The sequence below is a fragment of the Physcomitrium patens genome, chromosome 21 (genome assembly GCF_059467195.1).
Source record: "Physcomitrium patens ecotype Gransden chromosome 21, ASM5946719v1, whole genome shotgun sequence".
Lineage (NCBI taxonomy): Eukaryota > Viridiplantae > Streptophyta > Bryopsida > Funariales > Funariaceae > Physcomitrium > Physcomitrium patens.
Window position 1 is genome coordinate 1323284 of NC_143430.1, and position 19277 is coordinate 1342560.

The following is a 19277-nucleotide window of genomic DNA, read 5'->3' on the forward strand; positions in this document are numbered from 1 at the left end:
AATTGTGCAATTGAACTTTAAAAAAATATCTCAACTACTATTTGAACCAATTTATAAGTGGTTACAAAATAAATTATGAACAATCAAATATTTTTGTTTTTTAAAAGGTCCAAGATGAGTTAAAATAATAAAAATAAAAAAGTAAAATAAAATAAAAGATAAAAGATCAATAAAATTATTGCATATAATCCTTTGTAAGCAAAATGGATGCTGTTCGTTCGTTATTGAACTCCATGGATGAATGATAACCCGATGGGTGAGAGGAATTAATCCACCGATGATGATGATGATGGTGTGGGTGGTGAGGTAGCTGCACGGCACGGCACGGCAGGCGAGGAGGAGGAGGATACTTACTCGGGGTGGGGTCGGTGCGGGAAGAAGAAGATGACTGGGTTGTGGTTTGTGCGGTGTGAAAGGGAACGTGCTCATTCAGGTCCTGCGAGGGGACCGTGAGTCTCCTTCTAGTCAGAAGTCTACGAAGTATGCTGGTAAGTATTCCCGCCCATCACGCGGGTGGTCCGGGTTCGATCCCGCCGGCAGCGACGCAGCTGCGACCGCCGCTGACGGACTAGCACCGGTGGTCTAGTGGTAGAATAGTACCCTGCCACGGTACAGACCCGGGTTCGATTCCCGGCCGGTGCACCACTCTTGTCATCCTCCCATCTCCCTTTTCCAGTTCTTCTCCTCCTCTGCTCGCCCACCTACCTCCACGGTGCGCACGCATCAAGTTCTCGTCACCCTCCTTTTCCATCACACCACTTTCTTTCGCCTAATCCCATTCTTTCATGTTTTCACCCAAACTCCAATCATGTCTCTAATAATATCCCTTCACTCTTGCACACACCTACCCCACATTACAAACATCTTCCATCCCCCTCATTTTCATCATCTTCTTATATCCACCTTTTTCACCTTTGGAATTAAAACCACATAATAAAAAATTCCTATTGCCTCAACACTCCTTGCCGCTTCCAAAACATTGTATTTTCCTATATGCAAGAAACATCCAACTCCCACTCATATACATTCAACATATCAATTGCAAGCCTTTGTATAGATATCCATACAACCAATACATCTACCCACCTCCTTGCATCTACATTATGTATACTTTCAATGCCAATGATGTGCCACATCCTTCATAACATGGTTGGCATCCTAAATCAACCACACTACAAAATATTTTCTTAATTTTTTAGGAGGTCATTTTAAAAATTAAAAATTAAAAAAAATCAACTTAATTTAAATCAAACAAACAAAACAAAAAGTAGAAGAAATGATTAGAGGTTAAAAACCACCTCTATTTTCTAATACACATGCAAAATGTATTCTACTCAACATTTCATTATGTTGGTTCTAAAACAAATCTAACATAAATAATTGTAGCGATGTCACCAAACAAACAAGCAACAAAAAAGATAGCATGAAGATGTTGAAACTACTCCTAAGATATCAATATTTTTCAACAAAAAGAATTCAACAACAAAATATAAATTAAAAAGTATTGAAATTGATAGAATGTAAAATGATTTTTAGATACAATTTTCAATAGATTTCATTAATCATTTTTATTACTAGTTTGGTTATAGAAAAAATGGCATTTGAACCAATCTTTATATAAAATAGATTATAATTTTAAAAATATATTTTTACAAGAATGCTATTGTTTTTGTTTCTCCTCTACATTATGTGGTCCATATCATTAGTTTTTATTTTGTTTTATTTTGGTACTTTTACTATTTATCTATTATATTTATTTTTGAACATCTTTAAACATCTAATCTATGGTTTTTGGAAACATAGATTCAAAAGCTACTATTTCTCAATAAAGTTAATTTAAAGCATTGCATAATTATCAAGGACATGAATCAAAACAAAGAGAATCTAGAAATACTATTGTATTATTAAAAAAGAATAAATATTCATTCCAAAAGTATTATAGTATTAAGACTAGAATGGCTATTGCCAAAGACAAGAAGAATATAGACTCTTGAAACTAGATTAAGAACAAAAAAGGTGTTAACAAGAGTAAAAAAGGCTTCAATCTTACCACCATATATACTATCTAATTTAAAGATAAGAAGTGACATCAAATTTATAAGACATGTATCTTAACTTGCTAGGTAAGTTTCATATATATGTGCTATATTTTTAGCTTTTACCACTAACTACGAATATGTATGATTTGTTACTATCGTATTGATTATGTATATAATTCAATTACTTTTAGATATATTTAAAGAAAAAATTAGTATTGTCAAAGATATGAACATGAAAGAACCAAAATATCAAAATATTCTTGTGTTACTTAAAAAGTCTAAAAAATCACTCAATTGTCTGTGTTGAGTGATTTATGAAATAAATCTACTTTTACCTACTTCTATTTAAGCATGTAGATAAATATTAGAATAATTAGATATATTTGTTACATTATCCCTCTTCTAGAAGTGAGTTCTATAATCAGTGGTGTCATAATATACATTGTCTTATTTGGAAATACACTAGACACCTAACTATGGAAGGCAAAGTCATGTTTTATAAATATTCAAGAAATTCTAATAGGTTTTATGTATATAAGAAGAATGCAATTTGAATTTCAGTTCAAAAGCACTTAAAGTGAATACAAAGTACTCAAAAATACTCTTCTTAGTAACCTCAATCATACATAAATCTCAATTGCTTTATATTGTTCTCGTTGTATTCAAGCTTCAGTATACCAAAGTAATTGAACTAATAGAGGTGGGTTCAAACATGGAAAAAGATTGGTTATATGAATTGGGTCTGTTAGTATTACAATTGACTGTATTATGGCTATCTGAAATCAAGTATCAAACTATAAAACACCGAGGCTTACTACTTTCGTCTTAATTCAATCTATAATCCATTCTACAATTATTAATTCAACAATACTTCTCTCAATCACAATTCTTCATAAGCAAATAATAAAGAAAAGAAAGAGGTAGCACCAAGCTTATTCCAGCTTACGACTCTCATAGTCTGGCTCTCGGCTTTCTTTCTTTAACCTATTTATCCTACCAAAAAGATGATCCGTCAGCTAGCGGATTCCAAAGGTTATAATCCTTTGAATTCTTAACCATTTATTCCACTAACAACCTACTGTTACCAACTAAACTACCCAACCATCAGTCTAATTCTCAAGGTTGTCAATAACCAACCAATAACTTATCACAAAGTTTATTTATCTATTCTACACTTTATTACTTTCATAATTAGGTAATTTGATTTTTCTTTATAAGTCCTAATTATAATCAGTGAGCTTTGGTGAGCTATAATTCCTAATTTGACTATCCACTTGGTACAAAATTTTGTACAAAAATGCAACCATAAAACTTTTATATACTCAAAAAAATGTAATTCAATCCAATTTATAGATTGTGAGAAAAAGCTTAAAAACCACACTAATGTTACTTGGCTACCAATTTAAAAGTTGATGCAAACGTTCTAGTAACAATTTCTCCTTCTCCAATAATTAACTTCATTTCAAAATCAATGTATAGCTTGATATTGAAGTCTTCTACTACCATGTCAAATTTCACTTTAATCCAACTAGTAGATTTTTAGATATCATAGAAACTTTATCAATCCCAAATTACCACCTTCTAATATCTTCTTGTGCTAAAATCCAAATATCATCTAATTGCACCATAAGATTAATATAAAATTTTACACACACTTAGCACATCTAATCAACCAAGTATTATCAAATTTTGAACTATAAATGTAATACCAATTGCACAAACTAATTAAAAATGATAGCTCTAATTATATTGCATAAATTCCATATCATCAATACAAACTCTAATTTTGAATAATAATTTCAAAGTCATTCCAAATCCATTAAAAATAAGCCTTATTCTTTTGAAATAGGCTTGAAATTAACTTCAAATTTCTAATTATCAATCTTCAAATTTTTTTCTACTTTGCTCTAAATAGTTATTTTACTAATTAAAGATCTAATTTTAACCATGTCTCAAAAACAATCAACTCCTAGATATCAATTTAATCTATCCTATGGAGTTTTTAATTCAATTCTATTTTCAACTTAATTCTAATATTAACCATATTAATCATTTATTTTTTTTAATTTGATTTTATTAATTTATTTTCAAAGACATGAATTAAAAAGATATATAAATATGAAAAATTTGTGTTTAAAAAATGAAAAAATAGAAATAAAATAGTATGTATATTAAAAAAAACTAGAATGGGTATTGCCAAAAGACAAAGAAGCTAAAGATTCTTGAATGGAGACTAGAAGCAAAAAAAGAATTGACAAGAGTGAAGAAGACTTCACTCTTGCCTTTATATATACTATCTATTTAAAATCTTTGTGGCAATGTTCTATAGGACCTCCAAAAATGTGTTGACTTTAAATAACATGTATCTTGACTTATAAGACAAGTTTTCTATATGGCTTCTACATAATTAGTTTGTTTTGTAAGCTACCAATATATGTAGCATATGGATAGCTTGTTGACTTAGTTTCTAACCTATCAATCAACTACAAACATATCTAAAGTCAAAACAGTGTGTAAGAAGCTTTTAAGAAGATTTTCTAAAAGATATTATGAAATTAATCTATTTTTATTTAATTCTATCTATCTAAGTAAAAAGTAGGTATATATTTGTGACATTATTTTCTTTGTAAGGACGAATTCCATTAGGAGTGATGATCATACATTGAAAAAGTCTAAGATGTGGTAAATTATATTTAATACATATTTTGATCTTTGTTTTCTTTGAAAGTAGTTAATAAGTCTTCTCAACCATTGACAATGTCCCATTCTAGGGTGGAAAGACCACCCTGTGATTTGATCATTGTTAAAACCTTCATAATTTTTTTCAAATAAAATATTTGCAATACCATCAAGAGTCGTACCTATTTCTAATAAAATCACCAAATATTAAGAGCTTTTTTTTAGGTTGTGATACCAAATGAATTGTATCTTATCATCTATTTAAGAAAGAACATGTTGTTCTTGAAGGTCTTCATTTCTATTATGTCATCTTGAAGACTACGATAATTGTAATGTCTCATTTGATAAGTCAACAAATGATGGCTCTTCAATTGAGTCTGCCAATTATTAGTTCTCTATCTCTTTGGTGCCACAATTATATAGAAACTACAAATAAGAATAGAAGGTAGAATGCAACCTTTCTTGAATTTTATTTCATTTCTAGCAAAGATTTACTATCCTTCATTTTGATTTTGATAGATGTTGTTGATGAAAAACCTCTACTATCTTTGCTATATTTTCAAGATTCTTTGTTGGCTTCTATGTTAATTTACTAATATCATATTCATATTAATAGATAAGATATTCTAATTTATTTTAGCACCTCTTTGAATCCAGAGCTTCTTCTACTTCAAACTCTTTATTATTGTTCACTTTTATAGGAGAAAGAAGAACTTATCTTATTCTTGCTATATTCTTAGTCTTGTATGCTTGAAGAAGAGACATATAGAAGACAAGATGGATCTTCATTAATTCCAATAGATATAATTGATAAGACACTCAATTGATTTATCCATAAATAGAAAAAAGTCAAAGCCTATGGTAGTCCAGCTTATTACAAAGACAAGTAGTCTTGATATTACAAGAAAGTAATCATACCTTGTCACCTACATTGAATTGTAGTTGTTTCTTTTGATAGATATTTATATTGATATTTTGTCATTCTTGAGTTTTCTTTACTTACACCTTTATTGTTGCATGTAACTCAGACAAATAATTTGCCAAATCTTTTGCCACAAGATTATCAACTTTTAAAAAGTCAAAAGTATTAAATTGTAGATGATAATTATAATTGGTAAAAAAAGATGTTTGTTATATAGAAAAATATACTATATCATTAAAAGTAAACTGTGCCAATAGCAAAAGAGTTTTTCAATTGTTTTGTTGGTAATTAATTGTACATCTTAAATATTGCTCCAAAACTTGGTTCACCTGCTCTTTCTGTCCATGAATTTGAGGATGAAAGATCAAAGATAGTTTTATGTCTATCTTTAAAATCTTAAAAAAGATTCTTTAAAATCTTGATATGAATTGAATCTCCTTATCTAATATAATATCCTTGAGCAATCCATGATATTTATAGATATTATCAAAGAAAAACTTGGTTATTTTTTTATTTGTGATACATTTTGTACAAGGTACAAAATGTACCATCTTTGTAAAAAAATCTATTATCACAAATATAGAATCATACAAATCTAAGGCTAGAAGATCCATAATAAAATCCATAGAAATAAAAGACTATGGTTGTTTTAGAATAGGTAATGGCTGAAGAAGTTTGTAAGGTCGATAATGAGGAATTTTTGATCTTAAGCAAACATCACATGATTGAAGAAAATCTTTGACCGCCTTCCATATTTGTGGTGATAAAAAATCTTTAGATATCAACCCTAAAGTCTTGTTGTATCCGAAATATCGAGCTATTGGAAAATTGTGGCATGCTTGAACAACACGTAAATATATTCTAATAAGCTTGGCAATGATTCAAAATACATGCTAACATGAAATATTTAAGATTCTTATAATCTGTATATAGAATGATTGGACTAAAAATGCCCTCTAAATACTAATGCCATTTTTAAAAAGAATCTACAATTGCAAGAAGGTCTTTGTTATGGATCTCATAGTTAATCTCGATTGTCAAAAATTTCTTGGAATAAAAAGTTACTAGGTGAAGTTTATCATCTATTTTTATTTGTGATAATATGGCATCCAAAGCAAAATTTGATGCATTTGTTCCATAAATAATGCCTTAGAGAAGTCAATGCAATACAAAATTGGTACAAAAACAAAAGCTATCTTTAAAGCTTCAAATGTTATTTCTACTTTTTGATTCTATTGAAGTTTGTCTTAATAAGTCAAACATATAAGTGGAGCTGCAACTTGAGAGAAGTCCTTGATGAATATTCAATAGTAGTTGGAAAATTCGAAAAAACATTAGACATCTCATAATGTTTTCGAGATCTTTCAATCCATAATAGTTTAAACTTTCTTAAGATCTATCATAAGTCTATCATTTAAAATGATATAACTTAAGAAGTGAACTTGAGTAGTGTAGAATATACACTTTTTTTATCTTGGCATTGAGTCCCACATCTCTTAATTTTTGTAACACATGACAAATATGAAATTCATATTCTTATATATTCATAGAATAAATCAAGATGTTGTTTAGATAACATACAACAACATTGTCTAAAAACTCTCAAAAAACATCATTCATAAGATGTTGAAAGCTGCTGGTACATTTATAAGTCCAAAAGTTGTAATATTATATTAAAATTATCAATATTTAATTTGAAATATAGTCTTTCATTCATCTCCTTCTTTGATGTATATCAAATTGTATATTCTTTGTTGATCTATTTTTGTATAGATCTTAGCTTGATATAATTTATCAAGAAGTCTTGATATTAATGATAGTGGATACTTATTCTTAATAGTAATCTTATTGAATCCTCAATGATCAATACACATCTGCAATGATCCATCTTTTTTCTTCATAAATAGAATTGGAGCTCATCTTAGAGATTTGGAATAGCATAAGAAGTTCTTGGCTAGATTTTCTTCAAAATACTTCTTAAGTTCAGCTAATTTATTTTGTGATAAATTATAAATTGGTCCAAATAGCAATTGTCTTCTTTCTTAAAGGTCAAATGAACAGTCATAAGGATGATGTTTTAGAAGAGTATCAGCATTCTTTTTTTCAAATACATCTTGAAAGTCTTAATATTGGCTTGAAATACCACTTGAAGTCTTTGCACTATTAGAAATAGGTGTGGCATAAATGATAGAAGGTGATCCTTCTTTTGTAGTATGTAAGAAAGTTCTTACATCTACAAAGACAAATTTAATTATATTAAACTTGTAATTTTTTACTTAATTAACTATACTCTTAATTATGCTTTTTAAAAAGTTGAGAGTATGAAAAATCCAATCTATTCAAGGATTATATTTTTCTAACTATAATAAGTCAAAAAAGATTGAATTAGAGGGAGATCTAATGATATTAAATACCACAAAGCTATTATGACCATTGGTTATTACTTCTATAGGAAGAATTTTGTGAGTAACACCTCTAGAAGACAACGGACAACTATCTATGATTTCTATATGAATATGTTTAGTTTTCTTCATTAAAGATATGCTAAGTCTTTTAGCAAATTCTTCATTTAAGAAATATATTGAGGTTCCTAAATCTAAGAAAGAAGAAGATTTGTAATGTTTAGGTCCTAAAATAATATTTAATATAAAACAAGGAGAGGGTTCTAACGAAAGAATAGGACTTTTATTAGGTATTGTACAAGATTCTAGCTGCACGGTCTGTGTTGTTACAAGATAAACTTATTTTTTGATATATTATTTGTACTTTTTATTTTATAATTGTGTTACTTCTTTGTACAATGTTGAGTAGTATGCTTAGATTTCTCCATAATATAAGCACAATCTTTCTTGATGGCAACAAGTCTTTTATTGCTCAATAAGACGTTTGAAACGTACTACATCAATTTGTATATTTTCTACTTCCAAATGTATCTATTGAAGAAGTGTTGATGTTTCCATTAAATTATAGTTACATTGAGGCTTACTTGTATAGCTTTCAAATCAAAATCCAAAAATTTAATTGTCATTCTTTATAACAAAATCAATCACTTGACTCAATGTTTGAAGATTGGATAAGTTGAGCAACAATTTCTTTACCTCATATTGTAATCTATAAAAAAACTAAGTAATAAGTGAAATTTCATTCTACATGATATTAGTTGCAAGTTGTCAAAATTGTGAAGCATGTAATATTAAAAATTGATTGTCTTGTTACAAAATATAGAACTTGTTGATTGCAAGACAAGTTGTATCATGTTCTCTATACATGGATTAAAACTCTGTCAGAAAGCTTTCAAATTATTTAGTATTGGATCTTGTCATTCAAAAAAAGATAAAAATCATAATAATCTTAAACTTGAAAGAAGTGTACTAATAAATCTAACTTATGATTATGGAGTTGAATAGCTTTGGAGTTGAAGTTTAATTATAAGTTGTACTTGATTGATAAATCTTCAAAACTTAGATCTTGTGCCATCAAACTTCTCAAGTAAGGCAACTCTTGTTTCTTTAATATTGGAAGGATGTTCTACTATAGGAGAAGCAATATGATTTAGTGTAGATGTTGAAGCAACTCCAATCATTTATATATCTTCACTTCTTATTATTTATATTACTCTAGGTGGCAATAAATTGAATTGATGCATTGCAAGCATCAACTCTCTCAATTGCTCTTATATTTGTACTATTGCACTCTTTATTTCAAGAAGCTCTACCTTGATGACAATTATAAAAAAAATTTCTAATATTGCTTAAGAAAAGCAAAAGAGAGGAATTGAGAACAAAGAAGATATTAAAAATAATATTAGTTTAAAAGAAGATAATCTATAATTTTTAATACATTTATATCTTATCAAGAAAAAAGAGTAATCTACTCTTAATTAAGAGAAGACAAAGCTCTAATATTATAAGTATATTCTTGTTAATTGGTCAAGGACATGAACTAGAAGAAGATGCATAAATCTGAAAAATTTGTGTTAAAAGAAAAGTGACAAAATAAAAATAAAATAATATGTATATTAAAAAAAAATTAAAATTTCTATTGTCAAAAGACAAGGAAACTAGAGACTCTTTAATCTAGATTAAAAGCAAGAAAGAAATTGACAAGAATGAAGAAGACTTTATTCTTGCCTCTATATATATTATTTAATTTAAAACTTTGTTGTAATCTTCTATAGGACCTCCAAAAATGTATTGAATTTGTATGACATGTATCTTGATTTACAAGGCAAGTTTTCTAAATGGTTGCCACATAGTTAGCTTATTTTGCAAGCTTTAAATATATGTGGCATATGAATAGCTTGTTGACTAAGTTTTTAACCTTTCAATCAACTATAAATATATATAAAATCAAAACAATGTCTAAAAATCTTCTAAGAGCCTTTTTTAAAAGGTAATATGAAATTAATCTATTTTTACTTAATTCTACCTACCTAGGTAATGAGTAAGTATATATTCATGATATTTGTGGCCTTTCTAAGGTAATAAAAGAATTTTTATAGTCCAGAAGGTAAAATTACTAATCAATCTTTAACCCACTAGCTATTAAGATAAAAAATAAACTAAGAGGCATTTATAAGAGCCATATATAAATCTCTTAAATTTTTATCAAACCAAGGTGATTAGATATTAATTAGAAATTCTTTCTTTGTTATATTTTCAATGTATAGTCATGTTATAATACAACAACAATCATTGTATATTGAAGAAATCTAAGATGAAGCAAATTGTATTTGCTACATACTTTGATAGTTGTTTTCTTTGAAGATGGTTAATAGGTCCTTTTAGCCATTAATAGTGTCTCATATTAAGGTGGAAAAACCACCCTATTATTTGATTTTTGTTGAGGCTATAGTAACTCATTTAAAATAAAATATTTAAAAATTTATTATTAGTCTTTTGTACCTCTAATAAAATTACCAAATATTTAGAGTCTCTTCTAAGGTTATGATATCAGTTATGTTATATATCACCATCTATTTGAGGAAGGACATGTCATTCTTAAGGATCTTTATCTCGATTACGTTGTCTTAAAGGTTATGATAATTGCAATGTCTTATTTGAAAAGTCAAGAAGTGATAGCTTTTGAGTTGAATTTTTTGGTTGTTGGTTCTCGATCTCTTTAGCATCATTCATATATAAAAGTTACAAACAAGAATAGAATATAGAATGCTATCTTTTATGGATTTTTTTTTTTTTTTTTTTTTTTTTTTTTTTTTTTTTTTTTATAGCAAAGATTTGTTATTCTTTATCTTTGTTTTAATGGATGTTGTCAATGAAAAGCCTCAATTTGTTGCATTTATAAGATTCTTTGTTGGCTTCTATATGCATTCACTAATATCATATTTATACCAATGAATAAGATATTCTAATCTATTGTGACGCTACCTTAAATTTGAAACTTCTTCTACCTTGAACTCTTGATAATTATCCATTTTAATTAGAGGAGGTAGTATTTGTCCTTTTTTCAAAACATTCACTATGTTATTTGATTCAAGAAGAGATACATGGAATATAAAATGGATCTTCATAGCCTCCAATATCATAGTAGAGAGAATTTGCCTCAAAAAAATGTTTGGCCTTTAGTTGCCATTAATTATTAAAATAAATTATAAATTTATATAATACAAATATTATTTATAACTTATCTCTAAGAAGACAATTACATCAAATACACAAGTTTAGGATGCACAAGAATACCTAAGATGTGACTAGATATCTTTAAATTACTTCTATTCTTATAAAAATCCCTTCCATATATGTATCATTTAATAACTTCTAATCTAATAGTCCAATTGGATTCAAAATTCTTCACAAGTTGATTTATATCTTTGACTATCTCTATACAAAAAATCAACTATAAATTGATTATAGAGCTTGGGATATTATCTAGTTGCTAGTAAGTACTAAATATTTCAATTTTTAGGTACTTGCACTTTAATTCCATCATATCTCAAAAATCCAATATTCAAGTAGTATAAATTTTTTATATACGACTTTTTAATATAGTCATATATTCTTATAGAAATTTTTAGACAAAAATTTGTCTAAAAACTCAAGATATGGCCAAAGTAAAACTTCCATTAAAAACAACTTACTTACAAATCTCAATTTTAAATATTAACTTCTAATTACTATTTTTTCTTTATTTTTGATTAAAATATATCAATTTATTTGCATAAAATATAGTCACCTTTTGAATCTTACTTTTTGATTCTTAAATGCATTTTTATATCCCTCTATATACTTAAAAGAATAACAATAGGTACCAAAATTCCACCTTAATTTTGAACAACTATATCTCTTCCGTTACAACTTTAAATCATACATCTTTCCAATTCAAATTCTAATCCAAAATAAAAGCTTTTTTAATCCAACTTCCAAACTTTAAATGAATTGTATTGCTTTGAATCATCTGCCTTACTTGGAATAAGTGCATAACTGTGAATAGTCCATTGTCGTGTTGTAACACGACTATATGGTAAAAGATGATAATATGGATCTTATTATAGAAGAGCCAAGTTAAAAGAAAAGGTAGAAAAAAATGGATAAAAGATAGGAAGGTAGTAAAACTTTTAGTAGTAATGCTGCCCTTTTAGAAAAAATAGCTTCTATTTACTTTGTAGGGCCAAAAATAAGACAAAATAAGGTAGATTGGAAAAATAAATAATATAGAAATCTTTAGGAGGAAGTTAAGAATAAATTCTAGTAAAAATTACTTAAAAAAACTAGATGTTGATACCTAGAGAGGGCCGGTTATGAACCAAGATCAAAATCAAACCCTGAGGCACAAAACTGAGTCTCGACAATGACTCTAGGACTGTTTGGCAGATCGAAGAGTGGGATTTGATAGAAGATTGAATAGGGTTTCTATGAGTATTAATTTTGGGTGATTTAGAGTTGTTATGACTTTGTAAGAGCTTTGCAAAGTCAAGGTTTGTTTTGGATGACTTGGGTTTTATGAAATTAAACAAGGTTTACATTTTGGATGATTTTAAGAGTTACATAATAGATCTATAGGTGAAATTTTGTAGGTTTATGGTTATAGTTGTGCTCAATATGTATTGTGAATTTGAGCTCAATCTAACGGTTGAATTGAGGGATATTGAGGTTTAAGTAGGTTAAGGTCTCAGTAAGTAGAATTTTAGGTCTAGTAGAGATTTTTAAGATTTCTTGTAATCTACGATTTTGATTGGAGTGAAACTTGCATGAGAAGATATTAGACTTGATTTTCTATGTGCATGAGAATTTTGAGATCAATCGGATGGTGCAAAGAAGAGATATTGGCTCTCGAAGATTGGCATCAAGATTGGAGAAGGAGGTCGGCCAATACTTGAGCACTTTTTTGAGGTTATTGTCAATTTGATAACTCCGATTATTTTCAATTTATTTGTGCTTGTTTTTAACTTATTTTTTTAGAATTTTGAAAAATTTGAGTTAAGATCAATGGTTTATTCTTAAGTTATTGAGGTTTTAAACTATTATAGGAATTACTAGGATTTAGTTTAGGTTTTAGGATTTGGATTAGGATTTGGTTAGGGTTTAATTTAGATTTTAGGGTTTATTTAGGATTTGGATTAGAATTTGGTTAGAATTTGATTTAGGATTTAGGATTTGGTTTAGAGTTTGGTTAGGATTTGATTTAGGATTTGGTTGGGGTTTGGTTTAAGGTTTGTTTAGGGTTTGATTCAAGGTTTAGGATTTTATTAAGATTTAAAATTCAATTAGTTTTGGCCTAAAGTTTGAATGAAGTTCAATAGGATTTTAACTAGAATTAAATTAAGATTGAATTGAGATGTATTTGAGTGATATTTGTGATTCTTTTAATATTTCTTTAAGAATTCTTATTGTTTGTTTGAAATTTCTTTGAGGTTTTTTTAAATTTGATTAAGCTTGCTTAGAATTATTATGGTCTAATTAGAGCATTGTTAGTATTCTATTAGAATTAGGATTTTGTTATTGCAATTTCCATTCTTCCTTCCACAGCCAGGTACTTGGAGCATTCTCAAGCAAGACTTCTCGTATTATGATACCGTCTTACCTCAAATGAATTGCTACATCTTAAATAGTCTACCTTGTCTTGAATGGATCACCTTAAAGAAGTTTCAAACTCTAATATGGTCCTAGTTAATATCTTGAAGCCTATTAGGCATGACTTTAAAAAAATAGAAATAAAGTCTTCAAATATTCATCTTATTCTTCTACATGTGATGGTTTAAGAATCAAAATATTATACTTTTGATACCAAAGCCTTCTAATCTCTTTATTAATAAATCTTACAACTTTTATCTTTAATTATAAAACTTAAACTACAAACTTGAATAAATTAGATAAATATTTTATTTTATATATTTTTATTTTTATATTATTTTATTTTATTTTTAATTATAAACCAAACTATCATAATATTTTATCTTATTTTTATATATTATCCTACTTTCTAGCACAACACCAATAGATGTAATTAATAAGCAACAAGATTGATTTATTCACAGATAAGAAAAGATTCAAGCTTATAACAATCCAACTTGCCTCAAGGACAAGTAGTCTTGATATTATAATATAATAGCCATATCTTGTCACATACAATGAATTGTACCTATTTTTTGCAATAGGCATCCATATTAATCTTTTATCATTCTTGAACTTCCTTTATCTATGCTTTTATTGTTGCATGTAGATTTGACCAATAATTCACCAAATCTTCTACTACAAGATTATCAACTTTTGAAAAGTTAAAAGTATTAAGTTATAGATGATAACTATAATTAAAAAAGAAAGATATTTATTAAATAGGAGAATATATCAAATTATTATACACAAACTCTACCAATAGCAAAAAAATTGTCCAATCATCTTAATATTAGTTGATGGTATACCTCAAATATTGCTCCAAAACTTAATTTATCTATTTTGTTTGGCCATTGATTTAAAGATGAAAAGTTGAAGAAAACTTTATATCTACTTTTAAAATCTTAAAAATATTCTTTAATATCTTGATATAAATTGAATCCTCCTATCTGATATAATACCTTTAGATAATTCATACTAGGAATAGATATTGTTAAGAAAAAAATTGGCTATTTCTTTATCTATAATAGATTTTGTATATGGTATAAAATATCAAATTTTAGTAAAATGATCTATTATTATAAAATATTCTATTAATATAAAATCATACAAATTTTAAACTAGAAGATCTATGATAAAATCAATAGAAACAAAAGTCTATGATTTTTCTAAAATAGAAATGGCTAGAAAAGTCCATAAGATTGATGATGAAGAGTTTTTGATTTTGAACAAATATCACATGATTGTACAAAGTCTTTAACTGACTTTCACATTTGAAGCCACCAAAAATTTCTTGATATTAGCTCCAAAGTTTTATTTTATCCAAAATGTTTGGCTATTAAAAAGTCATAATGATCTTAAAGAATACATAATTGTGCTTTGTCTTTTGGAATATATAATCAATTTTTCAAATAGAGTATATTATTTTTGAATTTAAACTTAGAAAAATTATTCTTGATATCTTAAATAAGAAGATCAAAAGATGTTTTTGATTGAATTTACTTTAAAAAAATTAAATTAATAATTAATGTTGATTTTATTACTTAAAGATTAAAATACTTTGATTTTAAGAAAATCATATTTTGTTCATCAAAAGACACATTTTATTCTTTTGATATAAAATAAAAATTTCTAAAAAGATCTGAAGATGTTGTCTAAATAATAAATAATAAAATTATTAAAAAAATTATGAAAGTCATCATTTATTAAATATTGAAAAGTAATTGGTGCATTTGTGAGTCCAAAAGACATAAAATTATATTTTAAATATCCAAATTTGATTCAAAATGAAAGTTTTTATTAGTCTTCTTTTTTTAATACACACCAAATTATATGCTCCTTATAGATCTATTTTTTTATAGATCTTATTTGATTTACGTGATCAAAAAGTCTTGAAATCAAAAATAGATGGTTCTATTTATGATGGTGATCTTATTGAGTCCTTGATATTCTATAGACATTTATAGATATCTATCTTTTTTTTTCACAAATAAGATAGAAGCCTCAGATAGAAATTTAAAATGGCATATGAAGCTTTTAGCCAAAATTTTATTAATATATGCTTTGAATGCAGCTAATTTTTTTTATGATAGGCAATTAATCCAAATCTTATCCTATATCAATCCAAACCATTTCAAATGTTTTCAATAAATAGAATATAAAAGCCATGGTAAAGAAAAAAAAACTACTATTATCTATCCACCATTGAAAATAACGCTTGGATTTTTTTTTAAAGTATAAGAAATTGACTATGAAAGATTGAAATAGGGTTATTTGGTCAGATGAGATAAAAATCAATAGATTTAGATAAGATGGCAAAAAGTGGATGTAGAAATAAAAAAGTCAGTCCTCACTTGACAAAAAGATCCAAAAAATAGTTAAATATGGAGATAGAAATATAATGGTATAGGATTGTATAGGATGGAATAAAATTGGAAAGATGGCAAAGATTGGCAAAAAGATGGATGCCAAACAATTTGTAGAAATTCTTGAAAAAACCTGCTTCTTATTATTGAAGAACAATACTAAGAAGAGGTGATTTTTCAGTAAGATAACAACCTCAAGCATAACTCAAAACTAGCATGGAAGTAGTTTGATCATCATAGAATTAAAATAATGGATTATCTTGCTCAATCTTTTGATCTTAATTCCATTGGACAGCTTTAAGAGCACCTCAAATGCCAGTTCAATACTTGGAACTAGAAGTTAAAACCAATGGGAGTTTGAAAATTATGAAAAAAAATAGTTGTAGTTAAAAATAATAATGAAGGAATTTTATGCCTAAAATTAATAGAAAGTATACCTAGGAGGTAAGAAGTATTTATCTAGGCCAAAAGAAGTCCTATAAAGTATTGATATATAATTGGATATCACATTCAAAAAAATGTTTCAATATTATTCCAAATTGGATTAATCATGGATTCCACAATTATAGATTCTTTTCAACCTAGGCTCATTTGATAGCTATAAAAGAGTACTTTATTTGCTATCCAAACTGTGTATCATTACTCACTATAATTCATCTATAATATACCATTCTTTCTAAAATATGTCAACATTAAAATAATTTTTTGAATCACTATAGGTAAATATTAGAGTAATTCTATATATATATATATATATATATATATATATCCATAATACACATGTACAAAGCTTCTAAGAAGCTTTTCTATCAGATTTTATCAAATTAATTTAATTTTATATACTTTTATCCATTCATATTATCTAAGTAATTATTAAAATAAATAGATAAGTCTAAAATATTACATTTTTCTTTAAATATAAAAACACCTCTAAGAGTAGTGATCTTTTTTCACTTCAAAGGTTGTTGGTAGGTTCTCTTATCTACTAATAATATTCCTTTTTAAGGTGAAAAGATTACCTTATTATTTGATTGTTATTAAAACCTTCATAATTTTTTTAAATAAAACATATATAACACCATCAAGAATCATTCCTACTTCCAATAAAATCATCAAACATTGAGAGTCTCTTTTATGGTTATGATATCAAATACATTGTATCTTGCCATCTATTTGACAAAGAACATGTCATTCTTGAAGATCTTCATCTTGATTAAATCTTCTTAATAGTAGAAATAATTGCAATGTCATACTTGATAAGTCAGTAAATAATGGCTCTTGAATTAAATTTACTTGCTATTGATTCTCCATTTTTTTAACATCACAAATATATAAAGACTACAAACAAAGATAGGAGGTTGAATACAATCTTTTTTGAACTAAAGTCCTTTTATAGTAAAGATTTTCTATCTTTTATCTTAGAGTTGATGAATATTGTTGATAAAAATTATCAACATTCTTTGGTGCAATTATAAGTTTCTTGGTTGGTTCTTATGTACATTTACTAATATCATATTCATGCTAATGAATAAGATATTATAACCTATTTTGGTACTACCTTGAATTAAACTTCTTAATCTCATATTTTTGGTAATAATCTATTTCTATGGAAATAAATAGCATTTACTACCTCCCTGATATATCTATTATCTTGAATAGGTCAAGTGAAGAAAAATTAAATATAGGACGGATTTTCATAATTTTCAATAAATACAATCAGTAAGTAATTGAATTAATCTATTTACAAATAAAAAAAGGTCTAAGCTAATAATAATCCAACCTATTATAAAGATGAATAGTCTTGATATTATAACAAAGTAACCATATCTTATCACCCACATTGAATTGTGGTTGTTCCTTGCAATAGGCATCCACGTTGATATTTTGTTGTTCTTGAGCTTTCTTTAAGTATGCCTTTATTGTTGCATATAACAATGATTTATGAAATCTTCCATTGTAGGAGTATCAATTTTTGAAAAGTCAAAAATAACAAGTCATGGATGATAAGTATAATTGGAAAAAAAAAATTATTTATTGAATAGAAGAATGTATCAAATTATTGTTTTCAAACTCTGCCAATAATAAAAAAATTGTTAAGTTATCTTGATAATTATTGATGGTACACCTCAAATATTGCTTCAAAATTTGATTTACTTATTTTTTTTGTCTATTTCTTTGAAGTTGAAAGATGAAAGATAATTTTATATCTAGCTTAAATATCTTAAAAATACTTCTTTAAAATCTTGATATAAATTATGTCTCTTTATTTGATATAATATCCTTTCACAATCCATAATAATAATAGATGTTATCAAAAAAAAATTACTTAAAATAGATTATATATATAATATAAAATATACTATTTTAGCAAAATAATCTATGATCATGAATATAGAATCATATGAATTTGAACTTGAAAGATCCATAATAAAATCTATAGAAATAAAAGATCATGGTTCTTTTGATATAGGCAATGGTCAGAGAAGGCTATAAAATTGATAAAAAGGAGTTTTTTATCTTAAGCAAATGTCACATGATTATACAAAGTCTTTAATAACTTTTTATATTTTCAATCACCAAAAATTTTTAGATATTAATTCTAATATTTTATTGTATGCAAAATACATTGTTAGTAAAAAGTTATAACAAGATTGAAGAATACATAAATGTGCTTTTCTTTTTGGAACATATAAAGGACCTTCAAAATATAGTAGGTTGTTTTTAAAATAAAATTTTAAAATATTAGAAGACTTAGAATAAGTATTTTTAATATCATGAAGAAAAAAATTAAAAGACATATTTGATTGTATTTGCTTAAAAAATATTGAATCAGTAATGAATATTGATTTTATTGCTTAAAAATAAAATTTTTCAAACTTCAAGATGATTATGCTTTGTTGATCAAAAAATATATTTCTTTCTTTTAGTGCAAGATAAGAATGTCTAAAAAGTCTATCTAACAAACCTTGTTGCTTTTTAAGTTGATTTATAATCTTTAAATCAAATCTTAATAATGACATGCTCTAATAAGTTTGATGACAATTCAACATGCATGCTCATATGAAGTACTTGAGATTCTTGTAATCTTTATATAAGATGACTGGATTTGAAGCACCTTCTAGATAATGGAACTATTCTTGAAAAGAATCTACAGTTACAAAAAATACTTTATAATGGATTTTATAGTTGATCTCTATTATTA

At 26.7% G+C, this 19277-nt stretch overlaps 1 non-coding gene across 1 annotated transcript; it reads left to right on the forward strand.

The window, feature by feature from the left end:
- The first annotated feature begins 571 nt into the window (after window positions 1–571).
- TRNAG-GCC (transfer RNA glycine (anticodon GCC)) lies at window positions 572–642 on the forward strand. The gene has a single exon. It is a non-coding gene; the product is annotated as a tRNA-Gly (tRNA).
- Window positions 643–19277: the final 18635 nt, after the last annotated feature.